The sequence below is a fragment of the Indicator indicator genome, chromosome Z, assembly GCF_027791375.1.
Source record: "Indicator indicator isolate 239-I01 chromosome Z, UM_Iind_1.1, whole genome shotgun sequence".
In the NCBI taxonomy this organism is placed as follows: Eukaryota; Metazoa; Chordata; class Aves; order Piciformes; family Indicatoridae; genus Indicator; species Indicator indicator.
The window spans coordinates 33786872-33798734 of NC_072053.1; positions in this window are offsets into that span (position 1 = coordinate 33786872).

Consider the following 11863-nt stretch of genomic DNA (forward strand, 5'->3'; position numbering starts at 1 on the left):
AAGGACAAAAAAAGGACTGTTATCAATACTTAGTCTAGCAAATAAAAATGGATAAAGTAAGCCAGAATTTTGTGCATGGTTCAGCTTGTAGAAGTATGTCCAGTCATGGCTTTAGAGTTGAATACGGTTCCTAAAAGAAATCATCTGTTTATTTTTGTTTCTTGCTTTAAAACGGGTTTTCCAGAATCTGAGTTCCATTTTAAAAGTTTAGAGATCCCAACTGAACAAAGCCTTCCTGTAATTACTAATTCGTAAAACATGCAATATCAAACCTTCTCAGTCCTCCTTTCTTGGCTGTGGTTAAATGGTTAGCCATTGTTAACGGTTAAAGCTCATGTTCAGTAGGTGTTTGCAGAGATAGTGTGTGTCTGTTCCTCTGAGTATATTGGCTTTCTCCAGACTTGATAAAAGGATTTTTATGCCCTTTATTCTAATTTACTGTTGTATGAGGTGACCAGATATTTCAGATGTCTACAGTTTAGATCCTTCAGAAGCCTTTACAGTTATGTTACTGATTGATTATTCTCATCTCTAGTACAATGAAAAGTCACTGTTTGCTTAACAAAGGTGTGCCTGCCAGGCATACAAGTTCATATGCGTTGCTATTTTGAGCTACTCTTAGGTATTGATTATTTTGAAGAATGTTTCAGTTTGAATTAAGAGGAACATGAAGAAATGCATACATTTTGAAACATGGTTAGCTCTCCATCTCATCTGCCACTAGTGTCACAGCTTGAGCTGTATGGCCCAGATTCAAAGTGCGTCCTGTTCTGCCAAAAGTGTGTCCTTTCCATTGGCATCATCAAGCTGGGGAACAATCAACACCTGGGAGGTGACTCAGTAACTGGTGGCTTTCTGGAGAGACTGACGTAGAAGATTGTTTACAGGCATATGCAGTGGTAACAGTGCAAATACCTCTGGGTCCTTCCTGTTCACAAAGGGCAGTTCTCAAGTTAGATCTTGTCTCAGCAGAAGAATGACAGACCTCAGGCTGCTCATATAGGCTGGAGTTCCAAAGCCTTTGTGGTCAGTCTGCTAATGCAGTGCCAGCTGTGAAAGGAGATAAAGCAACAGTTTCCTTTTGAGAATTAACTCAAGCATTTTTTCCATCATACAAGGAGCCAAGGCTATTTGCAGGGGTGCCTGCTTTGCCCAAAGGCAAATATGGGGCCCAATATGGTGTCCTCTGTTGGTCTAATTTCAATAGGCCCCTCCAATAAGTGCCCTTTTTTTTTAAGCTTGTTTGTCCAAAGTAGCTTCACTTCAGTTTAAGAGACTGTTCCTACCTAAACAGTCCTTCATCTTTGATCTGCTATGTTGCAGGGCTTTTCATGTCTTACTGTCTTTTTAGTGAGCAGTTCTCCAGAATTTACTGAAAATTGGCACAACTGAATTCCTGTTGGTTTAGTTCACCTGCCTTAATATTAAACAATAAGAAATGTATAATAAATATATTAATACAATATTGATATATTATTAAAAGCAGTTCCAAGTCTGTCACAGTGAACTCATGGGAGGGAATTGCTTTTTGCAAGCACAGATTGCAAGTATTTCTGGTCTGATGCTCTAACTCATGCACACGCTATTAACTATTTAAACTGCTGAAGACTAGTTTCCTTTTAAGGAAAAACCCTTAGTACAAAAATAATAAGGATTTGTTTGCTACTAAATATTAGTAGTACTTTCCTTCTGACTTCACATTTTCCTCATAATCACTTTTTGTCCCCCACAAAAGTCACTTAGAACTTGTAATTAAGAGCTGTTGAAAGAAGTAACTGCAACACAATATTTGAGTCCACTTGACAAATGGGATATTGTAGGTAACCAAGACAGGGGTCTTCAGATGGGACTCTTGGAGTCTGAGACTTCAGTGAGCTAGTGAGAAATTAAAGTAGGAAAAGAAACTCATGATTCCACTCCCAGTTGGTAAATTCCTGAGTAGTTAGGCTATCACTAATTGTAGCCAAGATTGCTCTCTTAGCGGTGATTTTTTATGTGATGTGTAATTTTCTCTTGAGATAGCAACAACAGAAATACTACACATGAGCTTTTCTTAGCCTCATAGGTTTTAATAAATTTTGGAATTGAAAAAGATCTTGAGTAAGTTTTCAAAACACAGCATAATGGCTGTAGGTTTAAGGAATTTTGTAAGTCAATAAATAGAGAGCAAGGGAACAAATCTTCTGCTTGGGAATTGCGGTTCAGAGGAGATGCTGGAAATCCAAGTTAGTTTGATCTTCTCTTAGTGGGGGGGCAATTGGCAAAGTTTTCTCTGGATGAGGGAACAGGGAGATGAATCCTGTGTCTAAACCTCCTCTGCAGTTGGTCTGAAAATTTGGAAACTCTCATACTTTTAGTGATTTTTCAGTGATATATTGGCCCCATTAAAGTCAGTGGGAGTTTTGCCACAGCTTTTAATGAGGTCAGAAAGAGAATAGTACATTCCAACTTTTTTTGTTAAGTTGGAAATGAGTTTTATACTTGTTTATCAGAAATGCATTCTAGAAACAAATCCACCTGTAATTAGTTGGCATTTTCTGTAGCATGATATGAAGATGCCCATTTGCAAGATGGGGTGAAATAACTGTTTTGTGCAGCCTCGGGACAATGATCACCATGAGCACTTTTTTGGGTTGTTGTTTATTTATTTATTACTTGTTGGCATATGTAGAATTTGTTCAGTTGAGCACCTGAGGGATAGTTTTATCTAAGATTTGGCATCCTGGGGCAGGAATTGGCAGGGCTCATTGATAGGGCTTTGAAGTAGATTTGAACGGGGAAGGGCTTAATAGTCTCCTGCTGGCTGGTGGCAAACAGAGGGGCGCTCAGCAGAGGCAGAGGGATGGAGAACTAGTGAGGGCTCTCAACTTGCTGCCCTGAGGCAAGCCACAGATGATGCACCAGGACACTCTGTGGAAATCAAGGGGAATTGGCACAAGAGGAGGACAGGGCCAGCCCAGCTGAAGTGCCTCTATGCAAATGCACAGGGCTTGGGCAAAAAAGCAGGATGAATTAAGGGGCACTGTGCTGCTGGGATGTCATGACAGAGTGGCTATTACTCAAACTTGGTGGGATGATTCCCATGACTGGAGTGTAGGGATAGATGGGTACAAGCTCTTTAGGAAGGATAGGCAGGGAAGGAGAGGAGGAGGTGTTGCCCTCTACATCAGTGACCAGCTGGAATCAGTGGAGCTCCACCTGGGGAAGGATGAGGAGCTGATTGAGAGTGTATGGGTTAAAATTAAAGGCAAGATAGGGGAGGGTGATGTTACTGTAGGGGTCTGCTACAGGCCACCTGACCAGCAGAACCAAGCAGATGAGGCCCTCCAGAGGCAAATAGAAGCAGTTTCCACATCACAAGCCCTGGGGGATTTCAACCACCCTGACATCTGCTGGAGGGACTACACAGCAAGGCACCAGGAATCCAGGATGTTCCTGGATTGCATAGATGACAACTTCCTCCTCTAAATGGTAGAGGAACCAACAAGAAAAGGTGCTATGCTGGATGTTGTTTGCACCAACAGGGAAGGGCTGGTGGCCAGTGTGAGGCTCAGGGACAGCCCTGGCTGCAGTGATCATGAAGTGGTTGAACTTAAGGTCCTCAGGGCAACCAGGAGGACATATTCTAAGCTTACGACCCTGGACTTTAGGCATTCAGACTTCGATTGCTTCAGGGATCTGCTGGCCAAAGTGTCGTGGGACAAAGCCCTAGAGGGAAGAGGGGCCCAGGACAGCTGGTCAGTGTTCAAGGACCACCTCCTCTGTGTCCACGAGCAATGTATACCAACGAAGAGGAAAGCAGGGAAGAATGCTAGGAGGCCTGCCTGGAAAAACAAGGAGCTCCTGGGCATGCTATCACTTAAAGGGAAACTCTACAAGGAGTGGAGGAAAGAACAGCAAGAATGGTTAGGAAAGCCAAGGCACAGTTTGAATTGAATCTAGCCAGGAAGGTCAAAGGGAACACCAAGAATTTCTACAGGTGTATTAATGGTAAAAAGAAGCCTAGGGAAGGTGTAGGCCCCCTCAGAAAGGAAACAGGTGAAATGGTCACAAGTGACTTGGAAAACGCTGAGGTTCTCAATGACTTCTTTACCTCAGTCTTCACTGCAAAGGCCTACAGCCACACTCCTGGAGTCATGGAAGATAACAGCAGGGACTGGGAGGAAGAACTGCCCATCATAAGTGAAGATCAGGTTCATGAGCACCTGAAGAACCTGAAAGTGTTCAAGTCCATGGGACCCAATGGGATACACCTACGGGTACTGAGAGAACTGGCAGATGAGGTTGCTAAACTCCTCTCTATATTATATTACAAAGGTCGTGGCAGTCTGGGGAAGTCCCCGCTGACTGGAAAAAGAGAAACATTATTCCCATTTTCAAAAAAGGTAAGAAGGAAGAACCAGGGAACTACAGACCAGTCAGTCTCACCTCTGTGCCCGTTAAGATCATGGAGCAGATCCTCCTGGAGGCACTACTGAGACAGAAGAATAGTGAAGAGGTGATTTGGTACAGTCAGCATGGCTTCACCAAGGGCAAATCCTGCCTGACAAACCTGGTGGCCTTCTATGAACAGGTGACAACATTAATAGATGAGGGGAGAGCAACTGATGTCATTTACCTGGACCTGAGCAAAGCCTTCGACACTGTCCCACACCACATCCTGGTCTCCAAACTGGTGACACATGGGTTTGATGGGTGGACCATGAGATGGATAAAGAACTGGCTTGGTGGCTGCACCCAAAGAGTGTCTGTCAATGGCTCCATGTCCCAGTGGAGGCCAGTGACAAGTGGAGTCCCTCAGGGATCAGTCCTGGTACCAGTCTTGTTCAACATCTTTGTCAGTGACCTGGACAGTGACATTGAGTGCACCCTCAGCAAGTTTGTTGATGACACCAAGCTGTGTGGTGCAGCAGACACGCTGAAGGGAAGGGATGGCATCCAGAGGGACCTTGACAGGCTGGAGAGGTGGGCACAAGCCAACCTCATGAGGTTCAACAAGACCAAGTGCAGGGTTCTGCATATGGGTCAAGGCAATCCCCAGCACAAATCCAGGCTGGGCAGTGACTGGCTGGAAGGCAGCCCTGAAGAAAAGGACCTGGGGGTGCTGGTAGACAAGGAACTCAACACAAGCCACCAGTGTGCACTTGCAGCCCAGAAAGCCAACCAGATCCTGGGCTGCATCAGGAGAAGTGTGGCCAGCAGGTCGATGGAGGTGATTCTCCCCCTCTACTCAGCTCTGGTGAGACCCCACCTGGAGTACTGCATCCAGTTCTGGAGCCCCTATTACAAGAAGGCTCTGGAGGTGCTGGAATACGTCCAGAGAAGGGCCATGAGGATGATCAGAGAGCTGGAGCACCTCTCCTATGAGGACAGACTGAAAGAGTTGGAGCTGTTCAGTCTGGAGAAGAAAAGGCTCCGAGGTGACCTTATTGTGGCCTTCCAGTATCTGAAGGGGGCCTACAAGAAAGCTGGGGAGGGACTTTTTAGGCTATCAGGTAGTGATAGGACTAGGGGGAATGGAATAAAGCTGGAAGTGGGGAGATTCAGGCTGGACATGAGGAAGAAGTTCTTCCCCATGAGAGTGGTGAGAGCCTGGAATGGGTTGTCCAGCGAGGTGGTTGAGGCCCCATCCCTGGAGGTGTTTGCAGCCAGGCTGGATGAGGCTCTGGCCAGCCTGCTCTAGTGTGAGGTGTCCCTGCCCATGGCAAGGTCTTGGAACTAGATCATCCTTGTGGTCCCTTCCAGCCCTGACGGATTCTGATTCTATGATTCTATGATCTACAAGCTCTGCCTTTGTTATCAGGATGCTGAAATAAACAGGGAAAGACAAATCAAATGAAAGGCAAGGAAATAGGTATTTGATTAGGCTACTTCAGTGGGTTTTCACTATTCTGCAAAATATTTTAGTTGTATTTCACATATTAGATTGTAGCAACATGATGGCATTGTAAGTCTGTATTCCTCCTATTATCTGTGAAATGCATCTATGAACAGAGTATGTCATGCTTTTAACAGCCTGTCACAATAATGCACTTATTAATAGGCCTGTGCAAGTTTATAAGAGGTAAATATTTATGAAATATGCAAATATGTGCTATCCTTTAATTCACAAATTATGACTAATCAAAGCTCTGCTTTCTGTTCTTCAGGTAAAATGTTCTGCTCTGGAATGTTGTTTTGGTTGACAATAATCTGATGAAAATAATGAAGGCAGAGGGAGGGAGATGGAATCCTTTGCTTTATTCTCTACCATTTTTCTGAAGCTGTGCAACTATTTCAGCTTTAAAGCATCTTCTCCTGTTTTGTTATCTGACTCTGAATATTTTTTGAGACATTGAAATGTGTTGCATTTAATGCCAAAGACATGTCCTTCCTTCTTCTCAATTCAGGTGCTTCCCTTGGTGAGTATGCACTACTTACCAGAAACCAGTGCCAGCAGAGCTCTTCATGGTCTGCAAAGAAAGCTTACTCCAAATCTTTTGGGACAGCATGTTTTTTCTTGAGTACTAAACTTTGCCTCTGTTCTTTTGTGACAAGGGGATGGGATGTACATAGCTTTTCTTACATTTGCAAGTCTCCTCTAAGTGTGTGGGCAGAGAAACACAGAGGTGCAGCTTTAGTAGGGTAGGTTGGTGTTCATGGTGGTATCTCCTGAGAAATGCTGCTTGGTGTTTGGCCCACTGCTTTGAAGACTGAGTGGCAATTGGCAGGAGCCTTCTCCTTCCTCCTGAAGAGCAGCTACTGTAAGAATACACCTCTTGTGAGGGACCAGCCATATCAACCTGGGTGGGGGTCAGCTTGAGGTAATTGTCGTAGTGTGTGAGCCTCTTTCTGTTTGTTTTAAATACTGAGTCCACAAATACCAACATAAATAGGAGCTTCTTCCATTCTCATGATTCAAAGCATTTTCACAATGTTTATAACTGCTAATATAAAAATGTTTCAGAGAAAGCGTAACCAGGCTTCCAAGATTTGCACATTTTGGGTTATGAGAAGCTCAAGCTTTTGTATTGTAAACAAAGTTTAGAAAGTCCTCCTTGTAGTTGTGCTTTGGCCTGTAGCAAGCTTCAGAAGAAAATGTCTAATTGTGCCTGGATTTATTTTATAATTGGGACTGTTTCAGCAGTCTGTGTGGCCTTCCATTCAGCTGTTTGTTTAAGCCAAGCCAAAAGCCACTTATCTAAAGATGATTTATTCTCACTCTTAAATTGACAACTAGGCTGGGAAAGGCAAGAGCTGAATTGTAGGATTTCATCTGTGTCCCTGTCCTGGGTCAAACCATAAGGGGAGCAAGAAGAACTGTGTGTAACATTGTTCTGGAAGGTACTTGTGGGCCTCTTGTACATTACTTGTAGGGCACCTTTTTAAAATAAACAGCTGGGGTGTGTGATTGACTCAGATTTGAACTTTGCAGATATTTCTATCTGCCTGGTATGCCAAAGCAAAACTCTGCAGTTCAACTCTAAAATGAAAACTTGAATTCAAATCTTATAATTTGAATCAGCTTCTGACTTTATGGTTTTGGCAGAGTAAGTAAAATTGGAGGCATATGTATTTCTTTATCTAGTTCAGAAAAATAGATGTTATTTGTTTACTTAGCATATTACAATGGTTGCAGTAAAAGGCAACAGCTGAACACTTAGCTGGAGATGTTAAAAGTATAACCTAAGGCCCAGTATTTAGCTGTCAAAATTGCTTCTAAAGAGGAAGAAAGATTTAGTGATATTTTAAGATTGTTTGTTTCATTAGGTTGTTTCAATGTTCTACATTCAAGAACTCAGTTTTATTATCTCTGGTTGCTGGTGTTCCCACTGATGTCTTTTCACTATGCTAGACTTCACTTCCCTGACCAAGACCATGTTCAGGGAACAGAGTAAATGAGGCTGGAGGTATCATTTTGACCTGGCCAAGAGCTGTGTTGTCTGGCCAAGGAATGATGGGTTGTGTGGTGTGGTGGTATGGAACTGCTGAGACCCTCATGCTGGGGAGCTGCTGTGGTGTGCAGTTTATGCGGGTGTTTGCTGTGCAGGACTGGTTTCCTCCTAGGGCACCCATTTCCCCAGTGTTTCCCTAGTGCAGGTGGCCTCCTTCCACACTTGTAACTATCAAGTGCAATAGTAAAACAGAGGGAGGCCCAAAAGACTAAAGGGTTTTGTAGACTGCGTCCTCAAACAGAGTTACTGAATGGGTTAACATGAAAGTGGTTAAAGAACTATTTAATATTTTTAAGTTGGGCTGTCCAAGCAAATATTTTGACAGTCAGAAGTGGATATTGAGTACAATTCTGTCATGGAAAAAACTTGTCAAGGGATGTGAAACAGAGAGGAGGAGCGAACAGCCACTTTTCAGCCTTGCAATGGCCTAGTGGAAGAAAAGGGATGAAGAGAGTGCTGGAAGGAGGCTTTCTGAAGCACACTTACTTAGTACAATATGTAGGTGGGAAGGCTTGGTTGGGTATGTTGGAATGAAAATATTAACTCTACAACTGTGATCTAACTGTGACTTACCTCCACTACTTTCATAGTCATAGAGTGCACTAAGTTGTAAGGGAACTCCAGAGGTCATCTAGTCCAAGTCCCCTGCAGTATGCAGGGACATCCCCAAGAAGCTCAGGTTGCTCAGAGCCCCATCAAGCTTGACCTTGAATGTCTCTGGGAAGGGAGCCACCACCACCTTGCTGCACAACCTGTTCCAGGGTTCCACCACCCTCAAAGAACTACTTCCTAATGTTCAGTCTGAATCTACCCTTCTCTAGTTTAAAACCATTGCCTCTTGTCCTAGGACTACATGCCCTTGTAAACAGTCACTCCCCAGCTTTCTTGTAGGCCCCTTCAGATACTGGAAAGCCGTTATAAGGTCTCCCTGGAGCCTTCTCTTCTCCAGGCTGAACAACCCCCAACTCTCACAGATTGTACACCAGCCCTCTAATCATTCTTCATGGCCCTCCTCTGGACCCTCTCCATCAGATCCATGGCCTACTTGTGTTGAGGGCCCCAGAGCTGGGCAAAATACTCCAGGTGAGGTCTCATCAGAGCAGTGTAGAGTGGCAGATCAATCACCTCTTGATCTGCTAGCCATGCTTCTTTGCATGCAGCCCAGGATGTGATTCACCGCTGGGCTACAAGTGCACATTATTGGCTTATGTCTGGCTTTTTGTCCACCAGTCCTTTTTTTGTGCCTGAAGTCTTTTTCTGCAGGGCTGCTCTCTATCACATACAGTCTGTGAATCTGTGTCTGTGAATCCCCCAGCCTATATTGATAATGAGGATTGTCTTATCCCACGTGCAGGACCCTGCACTTGGCCTTGTTGAACCTCGTGTCCATCTAGGCCCACTTATCCAGCTTGTCCAGCTCCCTCTGTATGACATCCCATCCCTCAGGGCTTGTCAGGCACACCACTTCACAGAATCACAGAATTAACGAGGCTGGAAAAGATCTTCAAGTTCATCAGGTCCAACCTATCACCCAACACCATCTAATCAACTAAACCATGGCACTAAGTGCCTCATCCAGTCCTTTTTTAAACACTTTCAGGGGCAGTGACTCTACCACTTCCCCAGGCAGCCCATTCCAATGGCCAGTTACTCCTTTCAGGTAGTTGTAGAGAGCAATAAGGTCTCCCCTGAGCCTCCTCTTCTCCAGGCTAAACAACCCCAGCTCCCTCAGCATCTCCTCATAGGGTTTGTGCTCCAGACCCCTCACCAGTCTTGTTGCCCTTCTCTGCTCGAGCATCTCAACATCTTTCTTGACTTGGTGACATCTTCAAACTTGCTGAGGGTGCACTTGAACCCGCTGTCTATGAGTTTGATGAAGATGTTAAACAGCACTGGTCCCATAGAAGACTCCAAGGGACACCACTTGTCAGCTGGACATTGAGCTGGATGAGACTGTCCACCAATTCCTTATCCACCAAACAGTCCATCCACCAAATCCATCTCTCCAGTTTAGAAGGGTGTTGTGGAGGACTGTGTCAAAAGCTTTACAGAAGTCCAGATAGATGATATCTGCTGGTCTTCCCTTGCCCACTGATGTAGTCACACCATTGTAGAAAGCCACTTTCATGTACTTTACCTTTAGTCATTCACTGCCAAGTCCTATGAAGAGGAAATGCCCCTGCCCCTCCTGTGGTCTGCGTGCTATCCTACTTTGTATGTTTCTGTCCATCTACTTGTGAAAAGGAGCTGTAGGAGAGTCTCTATATCCTCCATCTAAGTGGTCCAGCAGAGAAGGGAACAGTGGTTGCAGTCACTCTCTTCCATGCTGTTTCTGCTAACTTCCTCCTCCTCAGGAAAAGGTCCCCATAGCCCTTCCCTGCTTCAATGTGGTGTCCCTCCCATGGGCAGCAATTCTCCCCACTGACAGACTGCTCTGGCATGGGCTTCCCTCAGAGTTACAGTCTTCTTCAGGATCAGTCCCCTGCCCCAGCGCGGGGTTCTTTGTGGGCTGCAGATGGGATTCTGTCCCAGCATTGATCTCTAACGCTGCAAGGAATCTGCCTGCCATCTTCTCTTGGGTCAAAGGAAAATGGCATGTCCAGTCCACCTCTCCTTATCCTTCCTGCCTGACTTCAGTGTCTGCATAGTTGTTTTTCTCACATCCCACTCCTCTCCCAAACAAAAGAGCCTTCAAACCAAAAGAACTCACCCAACAGGTTTTCTCCATTTAAATGTTATCACAGAGGTGCTGATAGGCTAAATGTTGGCCAGAGGTGGGTTTGACTTTGAATCTGAGGGAGCTTTTTGAAGCTCCTTACAGGAGTCCATGCCAGTAGTCCCCTCCCGCACTACCAAAACCCCCACCAGGCACAAACCCAAAATAGAAAAGCAGAATTGCAAAGGTTCTATTGCAGTTCTGTTGAACTGTAGTTACCGATGACACTAGCTTTCAGGTGCTGTGAAGTTTCCTATTGTTGCAAAATGAAGAAATGTATGTTTCAGTCAAGTGCTGAAGTTTGACACAGCCTCCGTATCATCTTTAGACAGGCTCTTTTGATTATGGAGGGACTTTTCTAGAGGTAATGTGTTTTAAAATTGTATTGCATTTGATCCATGCACTTGGAGTTTAAGTGGAAAAGAATCCAATGTTTTGGCCTTTCCTTCTGGTTCTAACATACATCCCACATTTGTTATCAGTGCCATGTTTTTTGTGGCTGCCACTGTTCACCTGGAGTTTCCACCTACTTAAGTAAATATGACCTTTGTTTTCATCTGTGTTCAATGAGCAGTTTTTTTATGTTCAGCAGGTACAGAATAAGCAGTAGCATCCATGATAGGTATTCAGCTGTTGTCCTTTGCACCATGGGTGTGGTGCTTGCACAGAAATATGGATTCTAAAGCTTTTTGGAACTTCCCGTAAGAAAAAATAAAGGCATTTTCTGTTACATTCTGTTTAGCCATGCAGACAACATCAGAAGAATGTAGGTTTGTAGTGGACATTTCCTACATTCCAGTTGTTATTTAAAGTGGAAATACTGAGAGAATCAACATTTTTTTGGCAGGCTGACACTTCAGCTCTCTGTTATTACAAAGGGTGTATTCGAGTCATCAGTACTATGTCAGGCTGCTTGGAAACTTGATGCTTTTCCCCCAAAAATGGAAAATGAGCTGAACTGTTACTCTAGCGTGGCTAGAGTGGGTGTGTTTTGCCTTTTTCCTAAGGCAGTGTCTTAATATCAAGCTAAGGGAGACAGCTTAAGTCTGTGTGTCGGCAGATGTAGATGAAGAAGAGAAATGTGAATACAGTTTTGTAGATGATTCACTACAACTAGTTTAGGAGGGAGTGGAAAGTGCTGGATGGCATTCTGAATGTGTTAGAAGTTGTGGTTGTGTGTTTCGTTTTGCATTGAAGTGGGACTAGGATTCAA